The sequence below is a fragment of the Aegilops tauschii genome, chromosome 6 (assembly GCF_002575655.3).
Source record: "Aegilops tauschii subsp. strangulata cultivar AL8/78 chromosome 6, Aet v6.0, whole genome shotgun sequence".
NCBI lineage: Eukaryota > Viridiplantae > Streptophyta > Magnoliopsida > Poales > Poaceae > Aegilops > Aegilops tauschii.
Window position 1 is genome coordinate 212,595,211 of NC_053040.3, and position 24,717 is coordinate 212,619,927.

General features: G+C 42.9%; 1 long non-coding RNA gene across 1 annotated transcript; it reads right to left on the reverse strand.

Moving 5' to 3' along the window:
- On the reverse strand, positions 1 to 3,041 carry LOC120967480 (uncharacterized). Its single transcript, XR_005761246.3, has 2 exons — positions 2,289 to 3,041; positions 1 to 353 (listed from the first exon to the last, which is right to left on the reverse strand). It is a non-coding gene; the product is annotated as an uncharacterized lncRNA (long non-coding RNA).
- Between the last annotated feature and the right edge of the window lie 21,676 nt (positions 3,042 to 24,717).

Below are 24,717 nucleotides of genomic sequence, written 5' to 3' on the forward strand. Positions count from 1 at the left end.
TAGAAATTCATTTTACTCATCATTTGTGGGGACCCCGACACATAAGTCGTGATCACCGAATGCACGTGTACAGTGATCCCAGAGATCAATGCTCACTGAACACACAGAAGCTGAATAACAAGAGTCCTACGTCCATACATACCTTCTTACACAAATTATGACCATTATGGTCAAGTCTTACATAGATAAAACCACAAGGCTGAATACCAAATAAACTTAAGCAGCGGAAATCTTCGTCGATAAGTAGAACCCATGCCATCTGCCTTAACCCTACAGGCATTCTGACTGGGAAACGTCCTAGTTCACATGTTCGTCTCCAAAGAACTCTTCTTCGAACTCCTGTTCTTCCATGCCTGGCCAATTAAATAACCAGTGGCAAGCCAATGAGTACTTTGAATGTACTCGCAAGCAACCCATGATTGGAACAGGGCACAATAATGCAATGATATAGCACTAAGTAGGTAGTTTGGAGAAAGCTAGTTTTGAGTGCAATGACATCATCTATCAACATGTAAAGTATGCATCATGGGAATACAGTATCCATATGGACAAGTTGCAGATATCAACATTAGCAGAGTTGGACACCAATCCAACTTGATCATCGTGTCAAGTCATCTGACTTAACCCAATTAGCTTCATCAACACACACACACACGTGGTTTGTAAAACTCTGGACGTAGTTTAAGCAGCACCGCCCAACTGTCCTTGACAATAGACACGGCTATTCGAATAGTGTAACACTCTGGAGAGGTTGCACACTTTACCCACAAGATCCGGGGAACTTCCGTGTCATCCACGACCCGTGGTACCTCAAGTACACGGGGTAAGAACCCGATCACTATATTACCCTAGACGACAGTAACATAGAGTCCAGTCGATTGGTATTGACCCCCGTGCCCAACATTTCACATCTTAAAATTGTGGAGCCTCGCTCCCATATTCATCACATACCACTGGCACGGGGTACCAACGATGTGTTCGGTGCCCTGTGAAAACAGTCATGGCCACTCTACCTGGCACGACCCCGTCCCGAGAGTGACCTCATGTCACCCCGTCACTAGTAATGTGGGCACCATGCTAGTATTGGCCTAGGTAATCAGTAATGCCCTTTCCCGTATAAGGGTAGAGTGGTTGCGGATGTAAGGTTGGGACAGTCGACAAATCTTAAATCTAATCCATTTTCGAAAACACTCCCACACAACTTGCTCTGGTACACTACTTCTTTATCAAGCGGTAACCTAGCTCACCATCTCCCTCGGGCATTAGTGGCACCCGACGGGGTTTTTAAAAAGTTTTTGAAAACAATCTTGCTTCCATCACCATGCATATACCCGTCCCATTGCGTAGCCACTACTTTAGCATCCTATCTACTCCCACTGGCATAACCCTCATAGGAAGGTAGGGTCATGCACAATGCAAGTATCAACAAGGAAATAACGGAGGCAACCCGTCAAAGTGGTTACCACCTCATCATGATTCCGATGCAACAACAATATGGTGCTATATGGCATGCATAAAAAGGGTTTCATAGACATGATCAATGGACTGCCTGCCTGGTTCATCAGAGTCTTCAGGTCTTCTGGTCCTTCTCCAAGTACTCCATCTACTTCATCAACTAACGTCGGAAACAATCATAATAAGCAACACAACAAGGCAAAAATAAAAGTGCTCTAAAAATGTGAGTTGGACTTTTCTAGGATACCTTTGGTCATATGAAAAATGACCAAAGTGGTTTTATTGGAAGGGGATCAATGGATACTTATGAGCATTTCAATATGTTGGATTCAAAGGGTTTATGGATCTGCAAGAAGTGCACAGAAACATTATTTTGAAAGATGAGCAGAGGTACCCATTTAACAAGGAATGATTTTAGAAGCATCTAGGAGTTGGTTTCACTTGATTTGGAGTTCAAATGATTTCTCTATGAATTTGCAAAGTTAGCAATATATGGAGAAATGGGCCAATATTTCATGTGGCACAGAAAGTACTCGGAAAAATGTTCAAAAACTAAGTTTCGAACTTAAAAGTATATAGGAATTTGAATCATGACATTTGGATCAAAAATGGGCTCTCTGTGATTTTCTAAAGTTTGTCACAGAAATGGAAATAGGGGATGTCATAAATATTTGTGAAGGAAATGTTTCTGAAAAAATGTGCTAATTGCACCATCTGATAGATCATGATTTATGGAGTCACTACAAATTTGAATCACCTAATTGGTACTTGAAATGAATTGATTATGGATTTTACAACATTTCTGGAAAAGAAAAGGAAGAAAAGGAATCAACCTTATAAAGCGCACTGGGCGAAGCACAGCTAAACAGCGCCTACTGGGCTCAGCCCAGTGGCTTAGCTGCGCGAGGGAGGTGGTGACGCCGAAGGCGCATTACGTGAGTGCGCCAGCCAGCGGGGCAAGCGGATTCGCGCGAAGCCGTGTCCACTTAACCCGACTCGTGGGCCGGCTCGGTCGCCTCTGCTGCTGACAGGCGGGCCCCCTGCCAGCTGGCGGGGTGGTCGTCCCCTACCTCGCGCCTGAGGCAGAGGAGCGACAGGGGAGGTGAGGCCGAGCACACGCCGACGTTGATCCCGGGCGACTCCGGCCGTCCCCGGTGGTGTCCGGTGCACCGACGGACTCGGGATGCCGAGCCGCTTCCATCCAGGGGCTTCGCGCAGGCTGGGAGGATCTGGGGCGACTGCTACCCTGGCGACGGTGGGCGGCATCTGGAGTGGATAGGCGCAACGCCGTGGTCACAAGGGCAAGGGGGAGAAGGAGCGGGGGGGGGGGGGGGGGGGGGGGCTCCGCTGGCCTGCGACACTTCTCCTGGTGGTCACAGGAGAGGAGGGGAGGCTCTGGTTGGACGGAGTCGGGCGGAGGCAGACGGCGACCATGGCGGCTATGGAGAGGGAAAGAAAGCATGGGAGGGAGAGGGATGTTGTCTGGGAGGTTCGTGGGGGAGAGGGAGAGCGAGGAGAGGCTAGAGAAGAGGTCGGGTGTAGCTTATATGGGTGTGGCCGTGGTGCACCGTGGGCAGTGTCCACGGACGTGCTCGGGTGAACGTGTAGAGGGGAGGGAGAGAGGTTATGGAGGGGGCCGGCAGCGTGCCGTGTCCCGGACGCCGAGGCCACCTCGGGAGACATCACCCCGACGCCCAAGGCTGTCGTATGCCCTTGGCATGGGTGAGCTACAGTGTGGCAGAGCACTGTAGCGTGCTCCAGAGCGCGAGCTCTGCATGCACTGGCATTGTTTATGTGCCATGAGCTTGTCCTTTTGTGTCTGGGGTTTTGAGGGTGAGTAAACAATATAGGAGTGGCATTGGATGCCCTAGAGAGCCAGTAGGAGAGGAGGGAGGTTGAGGGAGAGAGAGAAAATGGTTGTCCAGAGAGGGAGCGAGAGGTTTTTTACCCCCCAATAATGGAGCTGTGAGGTTGCCATTGTTACTGGAGGTAGAAGGGGTCTAGGAGGAGCTGTGGTAAAAATATGGAGTCAAGGAGATTAGTGTAGGGGGGGGGTGAAACCAGTGACTTTTTGCAATGACCAGAAGGTGTTTGATGCAAATTTGGGCAAGCAAATTAATTCCACTGGACATGAGAATTAACAGGATCAAGTGGCATATATAATTGACGTTGACCAGCAAGTTTGAGTCCATTTGTAGAAAGATGCCAATATAACTTTGGCGAACCCTAGAAATCAGCAGAAATGGACTTGCTTAGATCTAGCTAAGCTAAACTCTTCTCCTTGGTGCACCAGTTGGTGTAGTGTCATCATTTGAGGATTTGAACATGTCCACAAATATTCAGATCAAAAGGAGACACTTGGCAATGTAAAGTTGTTCAAACTTGGATCTGGACAGAGAGGGTTTTAGGGCACTTTTGTGAACCAAAACTATTTTGATTGAGGTGAAACTTTGCAAGATCATCACATTGTGCATATGTGACTTTCTATAATTTTCTTGGATTTATTTGAAAATATTTCTTATAGTAATATTTCAAATTCTTGAAATGAGCAGAAATGGTTTAGGAGGGTTTTGTCCAATATGTTGAACATGACCATGTGTTGAAACTCTTATATATGGACAATATATGTCTAATGAGTTTCCCTAAATTTTATAAAATATTTATGAAACATTAAAATAATTTTAACCTACTAAAGACCATTTCTCTCCTTAAGAAAAAGCCTTTGAATAAAATAGTAAAATAACTTTTAAAATAATATTTTTGTGGTTTTTGGGAGTCCTATATCTAAGAGGAGTCAAATATAAGTTTTGAAAGATTTTTAATGCCCTAAATTAAGTACTTGTAGTTCAAGTCTCTATTCAGGGGTTTTTGGAAAACCTAATTTAGAAAATACTTTTTGGCCAAAATATTTTTGTAAGAAAATACTATTATGTCCTATACACATGGCATGATCATTGAGGAAAGCTTTTGGATCAAGGAGAAGTAGTATAAGAGTTGGAGGATTTACTTGATTTTTAGAGCACTTGCAAACAACACACAAAAAGCAAATCAAGCAAAGTCCAGAACACTCAAAAGTTTTTGTCAAACCACACTTTAGCATGATTTATTGACTTAAGTGTTGTGGCATGAAAATCAAGGTGTGACAGACCTACCCCCCTTACAAGAATCTCGTCCCCGAGGTTCCCAAACGAGGCGTGGAAAAGAATACGAAAACTTGGATCTGGGGTAGTCTTCATTTCTTTCATATTGCTTCTGCTTCCGAGTAGTGCTCCATTGAATCCTTGGAGTGCTTGAGGGCGTGGCTTCGTGTATGACATTCTGCTTGATCTCGCTTGCTAACGGTCTCTTGCGTAAGTCAGGTTAGGCTAGATGTCAACGGCTCAGTGATTGATGTCCTTGTAGAGATCGGTTTAGTTAGGAAGTTAGAAGCACTTCCAGAGCTGTGACGCATGGAGAACGTTGTGCACAATGGGTAACTCAGGTGGTACCTCCAGCTGGTAGCCGTCTACTCTTCGATCGTCTCATAGTGATCTCGAAGAGGGTCGATAATCATGTTGTGAGCTTCACTTTGACATGAAAATGTTGGGTTCCTTTGAGAGGAGTGGCTCGCAGTTACACATGGTCTTTGCTGCGGAAGTATACTTCCTGATGAAGGTGGTTGATATAGTTCTTCCCCCTTGACATGGCGGTCTTCAAATGTCCCCTAACCAGCTGAACGACTCATCTTCCGTCTTTGGGTAGACAAGTACGTCACCAAAATAAAGACAACCAACCAACTTGTCCAAGTACTCCATGAAGTCTATGGGGTACATAAGGTAGGCTAGCGCATTGGTGGTGGTCATGGTTGAGTATTGGCTAAGGTCTTCTTGACCTAGAGCCAAAGACCACGGTCATGATCCGACCATGTTGTGGCTTGGTAGGGCTTAAGGGTTTCAAGGATTCTAGTGTGCGTGTGAACGTTTATCATCTTATCCTTAAGCACGGTTTCTGAGATGCCAATTGTTCTGTCCAGTCCTCTAAACAAAATCACATCATATTATCGAAAGAATCATCTCATATATGTCAACTCCAATGATCACTCATGCAATTCATATCCTCATGGCTCCCGAGAGGAGGTCTAACAAAAATCATACATGTCAACTATCCCCAAACTCATATGCATGGTTATCCTCATGTAATACCCATACAAGCTGCTAAGCTAGAGCTAAACACCACCATCCAAGTGCTCAGCCTATCCTTGCAAGGTCCAAGATAGTGCATGTCTATCCTAAGGAAACATGTCGTAAGCCACTCCAAGATCTTGTTTCCTTCCTATGAATCAACTCCAACAGCCCATTAACTTCCATCAATCACTACATAATCCATTAATTCTACAAATCCAAAGTCTATGGTGTTCCACACGAATCTTCTAATGTCCCATAATCCCCAAATTCTTGAAAGAGCTACCTTACTATAGTCAGTCCACCAATTTCCATTATAGGGGTCGAGTAACTCCCGACGTCAAGCCTTTATATAGATCTCTAAATCAACTCCGGCAATTAACCCAATCTCCTAGTCTATTGTCCACCGAGAAACATGGTATCATGATCGGGATTATCAGTCTAAATCCAATTCACTCCAAACCACGTAGACTCAATCCGCATCTATACTCCACTAGGATCACCTATTTAAATTCAAATCTCATGTCCCACAAGAATTCCTACAGGTTTTCCCCAAATCAATATTGTAATGTCAACCATCTCCTATCAATATCCCCTGGCTAAGTCAAATAATTTATACCTCCAAGAATTTCAGCTTGTGATCATAATTGTCCTCCAATTTACTCAGGGCAATGAAAGTTATGCCACTCCATTAACATGATCCACCAAGTTCATCTACCAACATGAAAGCCTCATAATCCACCAAAGAGTCTCAGATAATTCCTCAAGGTCACTGATATAAACTCATCAAGTCATTCGTCCTCTATTCCTATATCCTCAAATTGGTCTTCCCTATGGCATCGTCAGTTCTTGTGCTATATTGGAATGACAATGTGCTCGTTCACTATGTCCTCTAGTTCCACAATGAACCCAGTGTTGTGCAAGGTTACGGAGGCTTAACAGGTTCTCTTGCAATTTCGTGGGTTAAGCACATGGTGAAGTCTCGAAGGGTCTAGGGATGGGTTCCCAGTCTGGAGGGTTAACATAACTCTACCTGGTTGCACTTGTTCGAGGAGGCCATAGCAAAAGTCTTCGGTATTGGTTGGTTGCCGAGGTGGAATCCTTTGTGCACCCTGTTTTGCTGGTCTTCAGTTGATGTAAGAGAGGAGAGGGAAAAGTAGCATAGAGGAGGGGAATGCCTAAAGGGGGGTTCTATAGTGCAGGTGCAAACAAACAAGTGCCGAAAGGGCCAAACACAAGCATTAATATAAGGAAGGTGATATTGTCGCATACTTGTTGCCTAGGGAAAAAGGGCGACTTATATCAAAACACAAACAAATAAAAACAAACAACACACAATCATGGTTCTATTCGAACCATCACACGGACTCGACTACGCATAGGGGGTACACGACTCATCCTACCCTAGGGGTTCTCGGACTCAGTAGTCATGCTTTACTCCGTGTCTCATGCAGCCTTCTGGATTTCCTCAGGTGTCGCTACACCTCCTGTAGTTGTTCGATGAAATGATTTGGGTTGAGCCTGAAGAGTCTTCAACAACTTCTCGCCTATTAAAGTGATGGGGTAAAGGTGGCTCGTCGTAGCTAGCATTGAATTGGTCTTCTCTTGTCTTCTAAGGCGTCGACAGTACCAGGTAGGCAATCCTTTATGCAATGACAATAACAAGGCATAGTAGAGGTACAGCACATCAGTTTCGTTGATGACAACATCGACACCAAGAGCGGGGGATGAAGAGAACCATTTTCTTGCTCACTATAGTGAGGCGGACCAAATGGCGAGGTTCTCATCCACCGATGGTTGCCGATACAACAACGGTAGTGACATGATTACTCTATTAGCGATGTATATCATGATCTTGCATATCATGTGCCTTGGTCATCGTAGGCTCAGGTTGCACCATCTTGGGGTAATGCCGAAGGTGTCACCATCCTATGGGTCTTGATGGTATCTCGGTTGGCATCATCTTGGCGTGGTGTTGCCAATCCTGTGTTCAGAAGAGGTGGGTGAATGTTCGGCAAGGTGTCTACCTGCTAGGTTATTTACGAGGATTACAAGGAATCCTGTGGTTAGGGGCATAAGGGTACTAGCGACCAAAAGTTTTGAAGGGGAAGAGACCAATAAGGAAAGTATACCTTAGTTTTCGAAAAACTGAGAAGGGAAGAGAAGTATAGACAGTTTTTGAAAACTAGTGATAGTTTTGAAAATAGTTTTACCATAACTAACGACCATGCTAACTAAGGCTTCCTACAGTTAGGATGGCTCTGATACCAGCTCTGTGGGGACCCCGACCCATAAGTCATGATCACTGAATGCATGTGTACGGTGATCCCAGAGATCAATGCTCACTGAACACACAGAAGCTGAATAATAAGAGTCTTACGTCCATACATACCGTCTTACAAAAATTATGACCATTATGGTCAAGTCTTACATAGATAAAGCCACAAGGGCTGAATACCAAATAAACTTAAGCAGCGGAAATCTTCGTCGATAAGTAGAACCCATGCCATCTGCCTTAACCCTACAGGCATTCTTACTCGGAAACATCCTAGTTCGCATGTTCGTCTCCAAAGAACTCTTCTTCGAACTCCTGTTCTTCCATGCCTGGCCAATTAAATAACCAGTGGCAAGCCAATGAGTACTTTGAATGTACTCGCAAGCAACCCATGATTGGAACAGGGCACAATAATGCAATGATATAGCACTAAGTAGGTAGATTGGAGAAAGCTAGTTTTGAGTGCAATGACATGATCTATCAACATGTAAAGTATGCATCATGGGAATACAGATATCCGTATGGACAAGTTGCAGATATCAACATAAGCAGAGTTGGACACCAATCCAACTTGATCATCGTGTCAAGTCATCTGACCTAACCCAATTAGCTTCATCAACACACACACGTGGTTTGTAAAACTCTAGACGTAGTTTAAGCAGCACTGCCCAACTGTCCTTGACCGTGGACATGGCTATTCGAATAGTTTTACATTCTGCAGAGGTTGCACACTTTACCCACAAGATCCGGGGAACTTCCGTGTCATCCACGACCCACGGTACCTCAAGTACCCGGGGTAAGCACCCGATCACTATCTTTCCCTAGACGACAGTAACATAGAGTCCACTCGATTGGTAGTAACCCCCGTGCCCAACATTTCACATCTTAAAATTGTGGAGCCTCGCTCCCATATTCATCACATACCACTGGCACAGGGTACCAACGATGTGTCCGGTGCCCTGTGAAAACAGTCATGGCCGCTCTACCTGGCACGACCCCGTCCCGAGAGTGACCTCATGTCACCCCCGTCACTAGTAATGTGGGCACCAAGCTAGTATCGTCCTAGGTAATCAGTAATGCCCTTTCCCATATAAGGGTAGAGTGGTTGCGCATGTAAGGTTGGGACAGTCGACAAATCTTCAATCTAATCCGTATTCGAAAACACTCCCACACAACTTGCTCTAGTACACCACTTCTTTATCAAGCGGTAACCTAGATCACCATCTCCCTCGGGCATTAGTGGCACCCGACGGGTTTTTTTTGAAAAGTTTTTGAAAACAATCTTGCTTCTATCACCATACATATACCCGTCCCATTGCGTAGCCACTACTTCAGCATCCTATCTACTCCCACTGGCATAACCCTCATAGGAAGGTAGGGTCATGCACAATGCAAGTATCAACAAGTAAATAACGGATGCAACCCATCAAAGTGGTTACCACCTCATCATGATTCCGATGCAACAACAATATGGTGCTATATGACATGCATAAAAAGGGTTTCATAAACATGGTCAAAGGGCTGCTTGCCTGGTTGATCAGAGTCTTCAGGACTTCTAGTCCTTCTCCAAGTACTCCATCTACTTCGTCAACTAATGTCGGAAACAATCATAATAAGCAACACAACAAGGCAAAAATAAAAGTGCTCTAAAAATGTGAGTTGGACTTTTCTAGGATACCTTTGGTCATATGAAAAATGACCAAAGTGGTTTTATTGGAAGGGGATCAATGGATACTTATGAGCATTTCAATATGTTGGATTCAAAGGGTTTATGGATATGCAAGAAGTGCACAGAAAAATTATTTTGAAAGATGAGCAGAGGCTCCCATTTAACAAGGAATGATTTTAGAAGCATCTAGGAGTTGGTTTCACTTGATTTGGAGTTCAAATGATTTTTCTATGAATTTGCAAAGTTAGCAATATATGGAGAAATGGGCCAATATTTCATGTGGCACAGAAAGTACTGGGAAAAATGTCCAAAAACTAAGTTTCAAACTTAAAAGTATATAGGAATTTGAATCCTGACATTTGGATCAAAAATGGGCTGTCTGTGATTTTCTAAAGTTTATCACAGAAATGGAAAAAGGGGATGTCATAAATATTTGTGAAGGAAATGTTTCTGGAAAAATACGCTAATTCCACCATCTGATAGATCATGATTTATGGAGTCACTAGAAATTTGAATCACCTAATTTGTACTTGAAATGAACTGATTATGGATTTTACAACATTTCTGGAAAAGAAAAGGAAGAAAAGGAATCAACCTTATAAAGCGCACTAGGCGAAGCCCAGCTAAACAGTGCCTACTGGGCTCAGCCAAGTGGCTCAGCTGCGTGAGGGAGGTGGTGACGCCGAAGGCGCATTGCGGGAGTGCGCCACCCAGCGGGGCAAGCAGATTGGCGCGAAGCCGTGTCCACTTAACCCGAGTGGTGGGCCGGCTCAGTCGCCTCTGCTGCTGACAGGCGGGCCCCCTACCAGCTGGCGGGGTGGTCGTCCCCAACCTCGCGCCCGAGGCAGAGGAGCGACAGGGGAGGCGAGGCCGAGCACACGCCAGCGTTGATCCCGGGCGACTCCGGCCGTCCCCGGTGGCGTCCGGTGCACCGACGGACTCGGGATGCCGAGCCGCTTCCATCCAGGGGCTTCGCGCGAGCTAGGAGGATCTGGGGCGACGGCGACCCTGGCGACGGCGGGCGGCGTCTGGAGTGGATGGGCGCAACGCTGTGGGCACAAGGGTAGGGGGAGAAGGAGCGGGGGGGGGGGCTCCGCTGGCCTGCAACACTTCTCCTAGTGGTCACAGGAGAGGAGGGGAGGCTCTGGTTCGCCAGAGCCGGGCGGAGGCAGACAGCGACCATGGCGGCCATGGAGAGGGAAAGAGAGCATGGGAGGGAGAGGGATGTTGTCTGGGAGGTTCGTGGGGGAGAGGGAGAGCGAGGAGAGGCCAGAGAAGAGGTCGGGTGTAGCTTATATGGGCGTGGCCGTGGTGCACCGTGGGCAGTGTCCACGGACGTGCTCGGGTAAGCGTGTAGAGGGGCGAGGAGAGAGGTAATGGAGGGGGCCGGCAGCGTGACGTGTCCCGGACGCCGAGGCCACCTCGGGAGACATCAACCCGACGCCCAAGGCTGTCGTATGCCCTTGGCATGGGTGTGCTACAGTGCGGGAGAGCACTGTAGCGTGCTGTAGAGCATGAGCTCTGTATGCACTGGCATTGTTTATGTGCCATGAACATGTCCTTTTGTGTCTGGGGGTTTTGGGGGGTGAGTAAACAATGTAGGAGTGGCATTGGATGCCCTAGAGAGCCAGTAGGAGAGGAGGGAGGTTGAGGGAGAGAGAGAAAATGGTTGTCGAGAGAGGGAGAGAGAGGTTTTTTACCCCCTAATAATGGAGCTGTGAGGTTGCCATTGTTACTGGAGGTAGAAGGGGTCTAGGAGGAGCTGTGGTAAAAATATGGAGTCAAGGAGATTAGCGTAGGGGGGTGAAACCAGTGACTTTTTGCAATGACCAGAAGGTGTTTGATGCAAATTTGGGCAAGCAAATTAATTCCACTGTACATGAGAATTAACAGTATCAAGTGGCATATATAATTGAAGTTAACCAGCAAGTTTGAGTCCATTTGAATAAAGTTGCCAATGTAACTTTGGCAAACCCTAGAAATCAGCAGAAATGGACTTGCTTGGATATAGCTAAGCTAAACTCTTCTCCTTGGTGCACCACTTGGTGTAGTGTCATCATTGGAGGATTTGAACATGTCCAAAAAAATTCAGATCAAAAGGAGACACTTGGCAATGTAAAGTTGTTCAAACTTGGATCTGGACAGAGAGGGCTTTGGGGCACTTTTGTGAACCAAAACTATTCTGATTGAGGTGAAGCTTTGCAAGATCATTCTTATAGAAATATTTCAAATTCTTGAAATGAGTAGAAATGGTTTAGGAGGGTTTTGTCCAATATTTTGAACATGACCATGTGTTAAACTGTTATATATGGAAAATATATGTCCAATGAGTTTCCCTAAATTTTATAAAATATTTTTGAAACTTTAAAATAATTTTAACCTATTAAAGACCATTTCTGTCCTTAAGACAAAGCCTTTGAATAAAATATTAAAATAACTTTTAAAATAATATTTTTGTGGTTTTTGGGAGTCCTATATCTAATAGGAGTCAAATATAATTTTTGAAAGATTTTTCATGCCCTAAATTAAGTACTTGTAGTTCAAGTCTCTATTCAGGGGTTTTTTGGAAAACCTAATTTAGAAAATACTTTTTAGCCAAAATATTTTTGTCAGAAAATACTATTATGCCCTATACACATGGCATGATCATTGAGGAAAGTTTTTGGATCAAGGAGAAGTAGTATAAGAGTTGGAGGATTTATTTGATTTTTAGAGCACTTGCAAACAACACACAAAAAGCAAATCAAGCAAAGTCCAGAACACTCAAAAGTTTTTGTCAAACAACACTTTAGCATGATTTATTGACTTAAGTGTTGTGGCATGAAAATCAGGGTGTGACATCATCCCCTTCGTCGCTTTGGTGAGGAATCATGACGTAGGTGTTTTTGTTTCCATTACTCTCCTTTTTCACTGAATATTTTTAGGATCACGCGGGTATTGTTGGAATCGTTGCGATATCGATGTGATGGGAATTCTGTTCTTGGTGCCTCCTGACATTTAGGGGTTTTGGTAGTGTCCCTGGGATTTGAGCTCCAAGGTGTTTTCGTCACAGTGCTTATCATTTCAGTTCCGGAATACCAGAGGACACCGACATCGAAAACGCTTCTATACTCTTTTTGGTGAGAATAGTTTGGCGCCACCCAGTACTGGCGAGAGCGATTAGATGTATTGCCACAACTAGTATATCAGATGTTTTTCGAAGGTCTGAGGTACACAGTTTCCGAGGTTCTTGGTTAAGTGTTGATGGAGGCAGTACATTTGGAGCGTAGAATTCTGCTAGGAGTTGTGTGATGATATTTTGGACCTTACACTTGTTGTACCGGATTGCATAACCGAGAATTTCGGGAGTTCCTAGGTGGGAATTGAAGTAGTTACCCAGGATTTCTTTTCAGCAGATGTATGAGTTGAGATTGCGGTCCAACGTCTACTGGTTCGTTTTTCACGATTGATTTACAGTGGACGCGAGATGTGTTAAAGAATCCTTGGCTATGCTTATTCGGGGACATCTCGTTTTCATTCATGATGTCTGCTGTACGTCGTGCCCGTGGGGCCTCATCACGAACACTTTGGGCGAAATCTCTATCATATATTTGTTTTTGGCTTATTCCGCAAGCCAAATCCTTTGTTTTGTTTCGAGTTCTAGTATTCGAGTTGCTTCAATGTGAAGTGTTGATTCCATACCTTTCCTAAGAGCTGTTCTCATATTTCTATGTGAATGCTAATCCTTCTGGATCATTGAGATTGTCATGTCAATCCTTTTCAACCGGTGCACTTCTCTTCAAGTTATTCCATATGAGCGTCATTGAGAAGCCTGAGGATTGTCCATTTCATCTGTCCCAAGTTGCATTTGTGTTTTCCCCCATCGTCCCACCATTTGCATCAAGGACTCAGAGACCTCAAATCAAGTATCCATTGTATTGATGTGAAGTCTCTTCATTCGGGGAGGCACGAGAGGTCAATGCTGTGGAACCAGCGCCAGAGGCTCGGAAGCCACTTAAGTGGTCCTGCATGCCCATCATCTTTGATGAGGAGGATCTCCCTGGCTGCACCATAGTGGTAGGGTGCTTGCCATTGTTGGTCTCCCCAAGAATTTGCAACCTCAAGGTCACAAAGATGTTATTGGATGGCGAGGCCAGGTTGAATCTGATTTCCCCAGCAGTCATCAACAAGCTTCAGATAGGAGAAGAAGAGCTAGAAGTCACCGGCACATTTCAAGGAGTCAATCCTGGCAGGAGCCATCCCAAGGAGAAGATTACGTTGCCGGTGACATTCGGGGGAGAAATGAACTATCGGACTAAGAAGATTGTCTTTGATGTGGTTGATCTCCCCCTGCCGTACAATGGGATTCTGGGACGCCCGGCCCTGGCTAAGTTCATGGCAGCATCCCACTATGCTTATAACACTTTGAAGATGCCTAGGCCACTGGGAGTCATCACTATCCAATCAGATGAGAAGGATGCAATTATCTGCGTGGACAAGATGTATCGGGATGCAGTCGCAGCAGAGGCTGTGGCAGCTGCTGCTCCCGCCAAGGGAAGTAAAGGAAAGAAGAGGGATTATAGGACCTCTGACAAGGAGTCCAGGAAGCATGCCCCCTCCGAGTGCACGACACCCATTGACGACGTGTTCCAACAGCAAGAGATCCAAGGTTACTGCACCCCAAGTGGAGAAGGTCCCGACAGGGCTGGCTGGTGTTGATGGTACTTTCACTATCAGCGCCACCCTTGATGACAAATAGGAAAGCACGCTCGTTGCCTTCCTGCGGGAGAATATCGATGTGTTTGCCTGGCAACCATCTGATATCCTCGGTGTTCCCAGGAAGGTAATCGAGCACCACCTTACTGTCTGCCCACATGTCCGACCCGTCAAGCAGAAATCCCGGAAGCAGGCCATGGAGCGACAGCAGTTCATTGCCGAGGAAATCAAGAAACTAGAGGCAGCTGGTTTGGTAAAAGGACTATTGCATCCTATGTGGTTAGAAAATCCAGTGGTGGTCAGGAAGGCGAATGGGAAATGGAGGCTTTGCATTGATTTCAGAGAGCTCAACAAGGCTTGCCCGAAGGACCCATTTCCCTTGCTGCGCATCGACCAGATCATGGATTCCACTTCAGGTTGTGATTGGCTCTCCTTTCTAGATGCATACTCCGGATATCACCAGATCTTCATGTCCAAAGAAGATGAGGAGAAGACATCGTTCATCACTCCATGTGGTACGTACTGCTTTTTCTGCATGCCATTCGGATTAAAGAGTGTCGGGTCCACTTTTGCAAGAGCAGTCCAGATTGGTTTTGAGCCACAGTTGCACAGAAATATAGAAGCCTATATGGATGACATCATGGTCAAAACCAAGGATAAGTCCACCCTTATCCAGGATTTTGAGGAGACATTTGCTAATCTGCGCAAGATCAACTTGAAGCTTAATCTGGAGAAGTGTGTATTCGGTGTTCCCTCCGGCAAGCTACTTGGATTCTTCGTGTCCCATCGGGGGGTCGAAGCCAACCCCGACAAGATCAAGGCCATTGAGCAGATCCAAGCACCAAGGATAGTTAAGGATGTAAGGAGCTTGACGGGATGCGTTGCCACGCGAAGCAGATTCATTTCCAAGTCTGCCGAGTGTCCCCTATTGTTCTTTAAAATTTTGAAGAAAGCAGGGCCTGTGAAGTGGACCCCGGAAGCAGATGCAGCTCTGCAGGAATTGAGGGCCTACCTATCGTCTGTGCCTACCTTGGTTGCACCCAAACCCCAAGAGCCATTATTGCTTTACTTGGTGGCAACCAACCAAGTGGTTAGTGAGGCCTTGGTAGCACAGCGAGAAGTGGAGCAGGCGGAAAGTGGCCAGATTACGGCAGAGTCCGAAAAGATCAGAACATCAATGAGCACGGCAATTAGAGCAACCCCAAGGACGCGGCAAGGAAGAAAGTGGTGCAGTTCCCAGTATACTTCGTCAGCTCCTTGTTACAAGGGGCTAGATCGAGGTACTCTGTGATGTCTACTACGCAACCTTCTTCTTGTAAACGTTGTTGGGCCTCCAAGTGCAGAGGTTTTTAGGACAGTAGCAAATTTCCTTCAAGTGGATGACCTAAGGTTTATCAATCCGTTGGAGGTGTAGGATGAAGATGGTCTCTCTCAAACAACCCTGCAACCAAATAGCAAAGAGTATCTTGTGTCCCCAACACACCCAATACAATGGTAAATTGTATAAGTGCACTAGTTCGGCGAAGAGATGGTGATACAAGTGCAATATGGATGGTAGCTATAGGTTTTTGTAATCTGAAAATATTAAAACAGCAAGGTAACTAATGATAAAAGTGAGCACAAACGGTATTGCAATGCGTTGAAACAAGGCCTAGGGTTCATACTTTCACTAGTGCAAGTTCTCTCAACAATAATAACATAATTGGATCATATAACTATCCCTCAACATGCAACAAAGAGTCACTCCAAAGTCACTAATAGCGGAGAACAAACAAAGAGATTATTGTAGGGTACGAAACCACCTCAAAGTAATCCTTTCTGATCGATCTATTCAAGAGTCCGTAGTGAAAGAACATGAAGCTATTCTTTCCGTTCGATCTATCCTAGAGTTTGTACTAGAATAACACCTTAAGACACAAATCGACCAAAACCCTAATGTCACCTAGATACTCCAATGTCACCTCAAGTATCCGTGGGTATGATTGTACGATATGCATCACACAATCTAAGATTTATCTATTCAACCAACACAAAGAACTTGAAAGAGTGCCCCAAAGTTTCTACCGGAGAGTCAAGACGAAAACATGTGCCAACCCCTATGCATAAGTTCACAAAGGTCACTGAACCCGCAAGTTGATCACCAAAACATACATCAAGTAGATCATGTGAATATCCCATTGTCACCACAGATAAGCACATGCAAGACATACATCAAGTGTTCTCAAATCCTTAAAGACTCAATCCGATAAGGTAACTTCAAAGGGAAAACTCAATCCATTACAAGAGAGTAGAGGGGGAGAAACATCATAAGATCCAACTATTATAGCAAAGCTCGCGATACATCAAGATCGTGCCAAATCAAGAACACAAGAGAGAGATCAAACACATAGCTACTGGTGCATACCCTCAGCCCCGAGGGTGAACTACGCCCTCCTCGTCATGGAGAGCGCCGGGATGATGAAGATGGCTACCGGTGATGGATCCCCCTCCGGCAGTGTGCCAGAACAGGGCCCCGATTAGTTTTTGGTGGCTACAGAGGCTTGCGGCGGCGGAACTCCTGATCTAGGTTATTTTCTGGAGGTTTCTATATTTATAGGAATTTTTGGCGTAGGTCTCACGTCAGGGGGGTCTCCGAGTCGTCCACGAGGTCGGGGGATGCGCCCAGGGGGGTAGGGCGCGCCCCCACCCTCGTGGACGGCCCGGGACTCTTCTGGCCCAACTCTTTTACTCCGGGGGCTTCTTTTGGTCCATAAAAAAACATAAAAAATTGGCACATCAATTGGACTACGTTTGGTATTCCTTTTCTGCGATACTCAAAAACAAGGAAAAAACAGAAACTGGCACTGGGCTCTAGGTTAATAGGTTAGTCCCAAAATCATATAAACTAGCATATAAATGCATATAAAACATCATAGATGGATAATATAATATCATGGAACAATCAAAAATTATAGATACGTTGGAGACGTATCAAGCATCCCCAAGCTTAATTCCTGCTCGTCCTCGAGTAGGTAAATGATAAAAACAGAATTTTTGATGTGGAATGCTACCTAACATAATTTTCAATCTAATTTTCTTTATTGTGGCATGAATGTTCAGATCCGAAAGATCCAAGACAAAAGTTTAATATTGACATAAAAACAATAATACTTCAAGCATACTAACCAAGCAATTATGTCTTCTCAAAATAACATAGCCAAAGAAAGCTCATCCCTACAAAATCATATAGTTTGGCCATGCTTCATTTTCGTCACACAAAATGCTCCCATCATGCAAAACTCCGATGACAAGCCAAGAAATTGTTTCATACTTTCGTATTCTCAAACTTTTTCAACTTTCACGCAATATATGAGCGCGAGCCATGGACATAGCACTATAGGTGGAATATAATATGATGATGGCGGTTGTGTGGAGAAGACAAAAAGGGAGAAAGTCTCACATTGACGCGCTAATCAACAGGCTATGGAGATGCCCATCAATTGATGTCAATGCGATGAGTAGGCATTGCCATGCAATGGATGCACTAGAGCTATAAATGTAGGGAAGCTCAAAAAAAGAAACTAAGTGGATGTGCATCCAACTTGCTTGCTCACGAAGACCTAGGGCATTTTGAGGAAGCCAATCGTTGGAATATACAAGCCAAGTTCTATAATGAAAAATTCCCACTAGTATATGAAAGTGACAAAATAAGAGACTCTGTATCATGAAGATCATGGTGCTACTTTGAAGCACAAGTGTGGAAAAAGGATAGTAACATTGCCCCTTCTCTATTTTTCTCTCATTTTTTTGGGCCTCCACTTTTTTTATTTGGCCTTTATCTTTTTTTGGGCCTTCTTTTTTTATTTGGCCTTTCTTTTTTTAATTTCCCCACACGGGACAATACTCTAATAATGATGATCATCACACTTCTATTCATTTACAACTCAAGGATTACAACTCCATACTAGAACAAAATATGACTCTATATGAGTGCCTCCGGCGGTGTACCGGGATGGGCAACGAATCTAGAGTGACATGTATGAAAAATTATGAATGGTGGCCTTGCCACGAATACATGATCATGATCATGCAAGGCAATATGACAATGATGAAGCGCGTCATAATAAACGGAACGGTGGAAAGTTGCATGGCAATATATCTTGGAATGGCTATGGAAATGCCATGATAGGTAGGTATGGCGGCTGTTTTGAGGAAGATATAAGGAGGCTTATGTGTGATAGAGCGTATCATATCACGGGGTTTGGATGCACCGGCGAAGTTTGCACGAACTCTCGAGGTGAGAAAGGGCAATGCACGGTACCGAAGATGCTAGCAATGATGGAAGGGTGAGAGTGCGTATAATCCATGGACTCAACATTAGTCATAAAGAACTCACATACTTATTGCAAAAATCTACAAGTCATCAAAACCAAGCACTACGCACATGCTTCTAGGGGGATAGATTGGTAGGAAAATACCATCGCTCGTCCCCGACCGCCACTCATAAGGAAAGCAATCAAAGAACACCTCATGCTTCAAATTTGTCACACAACGGTTACCATACGTCCATGCTACGGGACTGGCAAACCTCAACACAAGTATTTCTCAATTTCACATTTACTTAGCTAGCACGAATCTAATATCACCATCTTTATATCTCAAAATAATTATTAAGTATCAAACTCCTCATAGTATTCAATGCACTTTATATGAATGTTTTTGATTATACCCATCTTGGATGCCTATCATATTAGGACTAGTTTCATAACCAAAGCAAATTACCATGTTTTTTAGGACTCTCAAAGTAATATAAGTGAAGCATGAGATTTTGTCTATTTATTCAAAATAAAACTACCGCCATGCTCTAAGAAGATATAAGTGAAGCACTAGAGCAAATGACAAACTACTCCAAAAGATATAAGTGAAGATCAATGAGTAGTTGAATAATTATGTAACTATGTGAAGACTCTCTAACATTTAAGAATTTCAGATCTTGGTATTTTATTCAAACAGCAAGCAAAACAAAAGAAAATAAAATGACGCTCCAAGGAAAACACATATCATGTGGTGAGTAAAAATATAGCTCCAAGTAAAGTTACCGATGAACGAAGAAGAAAGAGGGGATGCCATCCGGGGCATCCCCAAGCTTAGGATCTTGCTTGTCCTTGAATATTACCTTGGGGTTCCTTGGGAATCCCCAAGCTTAGCCTCTTTCCACTCCTTATTCCATAGTCCATCGAATCTTTACCCAAAACTTGAAAACTTCACAACACAAAACTTAACAGAAAACTCGTAAGCTTCGTCAGTATAAGAAAATAAATCACCACTTAGGTACTGTTGTGAACTCATTCTAAATTCATATTGGTGTAATATCTACTGTATTCCAACTTCTTATGGTTCATACCCTCCGATACTACTCATAGATTCATCAAAACAAGCAAACAACACATAGAAAACAGAATCTGTCAAAAACAGAATAGTCTGTAGTAATCTGTATCATTTGAAACCTTCTGTAACTCCAAAAATTCTGAAATAAATTGGTGGACCTGAGTAATTTTTCTATTAATCTTCTAAAAAATAATCAACCAAAAATCACTCTTCAGTAAAAAAAATGGCAGCTAATCTCGTGAGCGCAAAAGTTTCTGTTTTTTACAGCAAGATCGCAAAGACTTCACTGAAGTCTTCCCAAAGGTTCTACTTGGCACAAACACTAATTAAAACATAAAACCACATCTAAACTGAGGCTAGATGAATTATTTATTACTAAACAGGAGCAAAAAGCAAAGAACAAAAATAAAATTGGGTTGCCTCCCAACAAGCGCTAATGTTTAACGCCCCTACTAGGCATGATGATTTCAATGATGCTCACATAAAAGATAAGAATTGAAACATAAAGAGAGCATCATGAAGAATATGACTAGCACATTTAAGTCTAACCCACTTCCTATGCATAGGAATTTTGTGAGCAAACAACTTATGGGAACAATAATCAACTAGCATAGGAAGGCAAAATAAGCATAACTTCAAAACTTTAAGTACATAGAGAGGAAACTTGATATTATTGCAATTCCTACAAGCATATGTTCCTCCCTCATAATAATTTTCAGTAGCATCATGAATGAATTCAACAATATAACCATCACATAAAGCATTCTTTTCATGATCTACAAGAATAGAAAATTTACTACTCTCCACATAAGCAAGATTCTTCTCATCCGGAATATTGGGAGTATCATAAGAAACTCGAATACTATAAATTGTTTCCACATTAAAAGAGTAATGTTAAGAAAAAGGGTAATCATAATCATGACAAGTTTTAATATAATCATCACTACTTTTTATAGCATAAGTGTCATCACAATAATCATCATAAATAGGAGGCATGCTATTATCATAATAACTTTGCATATCAAAGCTTGGGAGGTTAAACATATCATCTTCATAAAACATAGCATCCCCAAGCTTGGGACAAACATTAATTGCAGCAAATAAATTCTCAAACATGTCATCCTCATCAAACATAGCATCCCCAAGCTTGGGCCTTTTCATATCATAAGCATAATCACTCTAATCATTAATAGTATGGATAGCACCAATAGTATAGCAATTATCATCATCACAATGAGTAATAGGAGCAACATCATTTGGGAGGGATACCATTTTACCTTTGCTTCTCCGTATTTTCTTTTTCTTCTTCACATCATGTGTGGGTTTAATCCTCTTTTTGGAGCTCCTTATTAATGAGATTGGTTGAATAGAAAGCTCCTCCTCGTTACCTGATTCATCATAAGAAAGAATAGGAGGATATTGGGAAATCTCTTCCCTTTCATTAGTATTCTCTTCATGTTCTATTTGTTTTCTTGTCTTTATGTAATTGGAAATATAAGGATTTTCAATGCAATTCACCGCGCAATACATATAAATTTCCACTAGATCAAAATCTAGAACTTTATCAAGGACAAATTCTGGCATATCCTTAGTTATACGTTTCATTTCTTCATAACCCACAAGCAAACTAAGTTCATTACGATGCGCAAGGGAAATCAAGTCATCACAATTTTTGGACACGATACGATCATGAAACAATTTGCATTGGATATTTAAATGACCACGTTCATTGCAAAGTTCACAAAGATGACTAAGAAAATTTAAATTTTCATCACAAACATCTAGCCTTTCTTGCAACCATTTGGTTTTTCAATACTTATGCCTCTTGCAAAATCTATCTTCCCTATTTGGTGTGTACTTGCAAACTCTATGCACTCCACAAAAATTGACATGCTTATAAGAGACATTTTCATCATGACTAGTGCAATCATCATTAGTACTACGGATATTCAAAGAGTTCGTACTAACAACATTGTAATCATGCTCATCATTCAAAGATTTAGTGCCAAACATTTAAATGCATTCTTCTTCTATCACTTTGGCACAATTATCGGAATCCTTATTTTCACGAAAGACATTAGAAAGATGAAGCATATCAGGCAACCTTAATTCCATTTTTTTGTAGTTTTCTTTTATAGACTAAACTAGTGGTAAAACAAGAAACTAAAAGATTCGATTGCAAGATCTAAAGATATACCTTCAAGCACTCACCTCCCCAGCAACGACGCCAAAAATTGCTTGATGTCTACTACGCAACCTTCTTCTTGTAGACGTTGTTGGGCCTCCAAGTGTAGAGGTTTGTAGGATAGTAGCAAATTTCTCTCAAGTGGATGACCTAAGGTTTAACAATCCGTTGGAGGTGTAGGATGAAGATGGTCTCTCTCAAACAACCCTGCAACCAAATAGCAAAGAGTCTCTTGTGTCCCCAACACACCCAATACAATGGTAAATCGTATAGGTGCACTAATTCGGCGAAGAGATGGTGATACAAGTGCAATATGGATGGTAGATATAGGTTTTTGTAATCTGAAAATATAAAAACAGCAAGGTAACTAATGATAAAAGTGAGCACAAACGGTATTGCAATGCGTTGAAACAAGGCCTAGGGTTCATACTTTCACTAGTGCAAGTTCTCTCAACAATAATAACATAATTGGATCATATAACTGTCCCTCAACATGCAACAAAGAGTCACTCCAAAGTCACTAATAGCGGAGAACAAAGAAAGAGATTATTGTAGGGTACAAAACCACCTCAAAGTAATCCTTTCTAATTGATCTATTCAAGAGTCCGTAGTAAAATAACACGAAGCTATTCTTTCCGTTCGATCTATCCTAGAGTTTGTACTAGAATAACACCTTAAGACACAAATCAACCAAAACCCTAATGTCACCTAGATACTCCAATGTCACCTCAAGTATCCGTGGGTATGATTATACGATATGCATCACACAATCTAAGATTCATCTATTCAACCAACACAAAGAACTTCAAAGAGTGCCCCAAAGTTTCTACCGGAGAGTCAAGACGAAAACGTGTGCCAACCCCTATGCATAAGTTCACAAAGGTCACTTAACCCGCAAGTTGATCACCAAAACATACATCAAGTAGATCATGTGAATAACCCATTGTCACCACAGATAAGCACATGGAAGACATACATCAAGTGTTCTCAAATCCTTAAAGACTCAATCCGATAAGATAACTTCAAAGGGAAAACTCAATCCATTACAAGAGAGTAGAGGGGGAGAAACATCATAAGATCCAACTATAATAGCAAAGCTCGCGATACATCAAGATCGTGCCAAATCAAGAACACAAGAGAGAGAGATCAAACACATAGCTACTGGTACATACCCTCAGCCCCGACGGTGAACTACTCCCTCCTCGTCATGGAGAGCGCCGGGATGATGAAGATGGCTATCGGTGATGGATCCCCCTACGGCAGGGTGCCAGAACAGGGTCGCGATTGGTTTTTGGTGGCTACAGAGGCTTGTGGCGGCGGAACTCCTGATCTAGGTTATTTTCTGGAGGTTTCTATTTTTATAGGAATTTTCGGCGTAGGTCTCACGTCAGTGGGGTCTCCGAGTCATCCACGAGGTCGGGGGATGCGCCCAGGGGGGTAGGGCGCGCCCCCACCCTCGTGGACGGCCCGGGACTCTTTTGGCCCAACTCTTTTACTCCGGGGGCTTCTTTTGGTCCATAAGAAAACATAAAAAATTGGCACGTCAATTGGACTCCGTTTGGTATTCCTTTTCTGCGATACTCAAAAACAAGGAAAAACAAAACTGGCACTGGGCTCTAGGTTAATAGGTTAGTCCCAAAATCATATAAAATAGCATATAAATGCATATAAAACATCCTAGATGGATAATATAATATCATGGAAAAATCAAAAATTATAGATACGTTGGAGACGTATCAAGCATCCCCAAGCTTAACTCCTGCTCGTCCTCGAGTAGGTAAATGATAAAAAACAGAATTTTTGATGTGGAATGCTACCTAACATAATTTTCAATGTAATTTTCCTTATTGTGGCATGAATGTTCAGATCCGAAAGATCCAAGACAAAAGTTTAATATCGACATCAAAACATTAATACTTGAAGCATACTAACCAAGCAATTATGTCTTCTCAAAATAACATAGCCAAAGAATGCTCATCCCTACAAAATCATATAGTTTGGCCATGCTTCATTTTCGTCACACAAAATGCTCCCATCATGCACAACCCCGATGACAAGCCAAGCAATTGTTTCATACTTTAGTATTCTCAAACTTTTTCAACTTTCACGCAATATATGAGCGCGAGCCATGGACATAGCACTATAGGTGGAATAGAATATGATGATGGAGGTTGTGTGGAGAAGACAAAAAGGGAGAAAGTCTCACATCGATGCGCTAATCAATGGGCTATGGAGATGCCCATCAATTGATGTCAATGCGATGAGTAGGCATTGCCATGCAACTTGCTTGCTCAACAAAAGAGCTATAAATGTATGGAAGCTATAAATGCACTAGAGCTATAAATGTATGGAAGCTCAACAAAAGAAACTAAGTGGGTGTGCATCCAACTTGCTTGCTCACGAAGACCTAAGGCATTTTGAGGAAGCCCATCATTGGAATATACAAGCCAAGTTCTATAATGAAAAATTTCCACTAGTATATGAAAGTGACAAAATAAGAGACTCTCTATCATGAAGATCATGGTGCTACTTTGAAGCACAAGTGTCGAAAAAGGATAGTAACATTGCCCCTTCTCTCTTTTTCTCTCATTTTTTTTGGGCCTTCACTTTTTTATTTGGCCTTTATCTTATTTTGGGCCTTCTCTTTTTTGGCCTTTCTCTCTTTTTTATTTCCCCACACGGGACAATACTATAATAATGATGATCATCACATTTATTCATTTACAACTCCATACTAGAACTAAATATGACTCTATATGAGTGCCTCCGGCGGTGTACCGGGATGGGCAATGAATCAAGAGTGACATGTATGAAAAAATATGAATGGTGGCCTTGCCACAAATACATGATCATGATCATGCAAGGCAATATGACAATGATGAAGCGTGTCATAATAAACGGAACGGTGGAA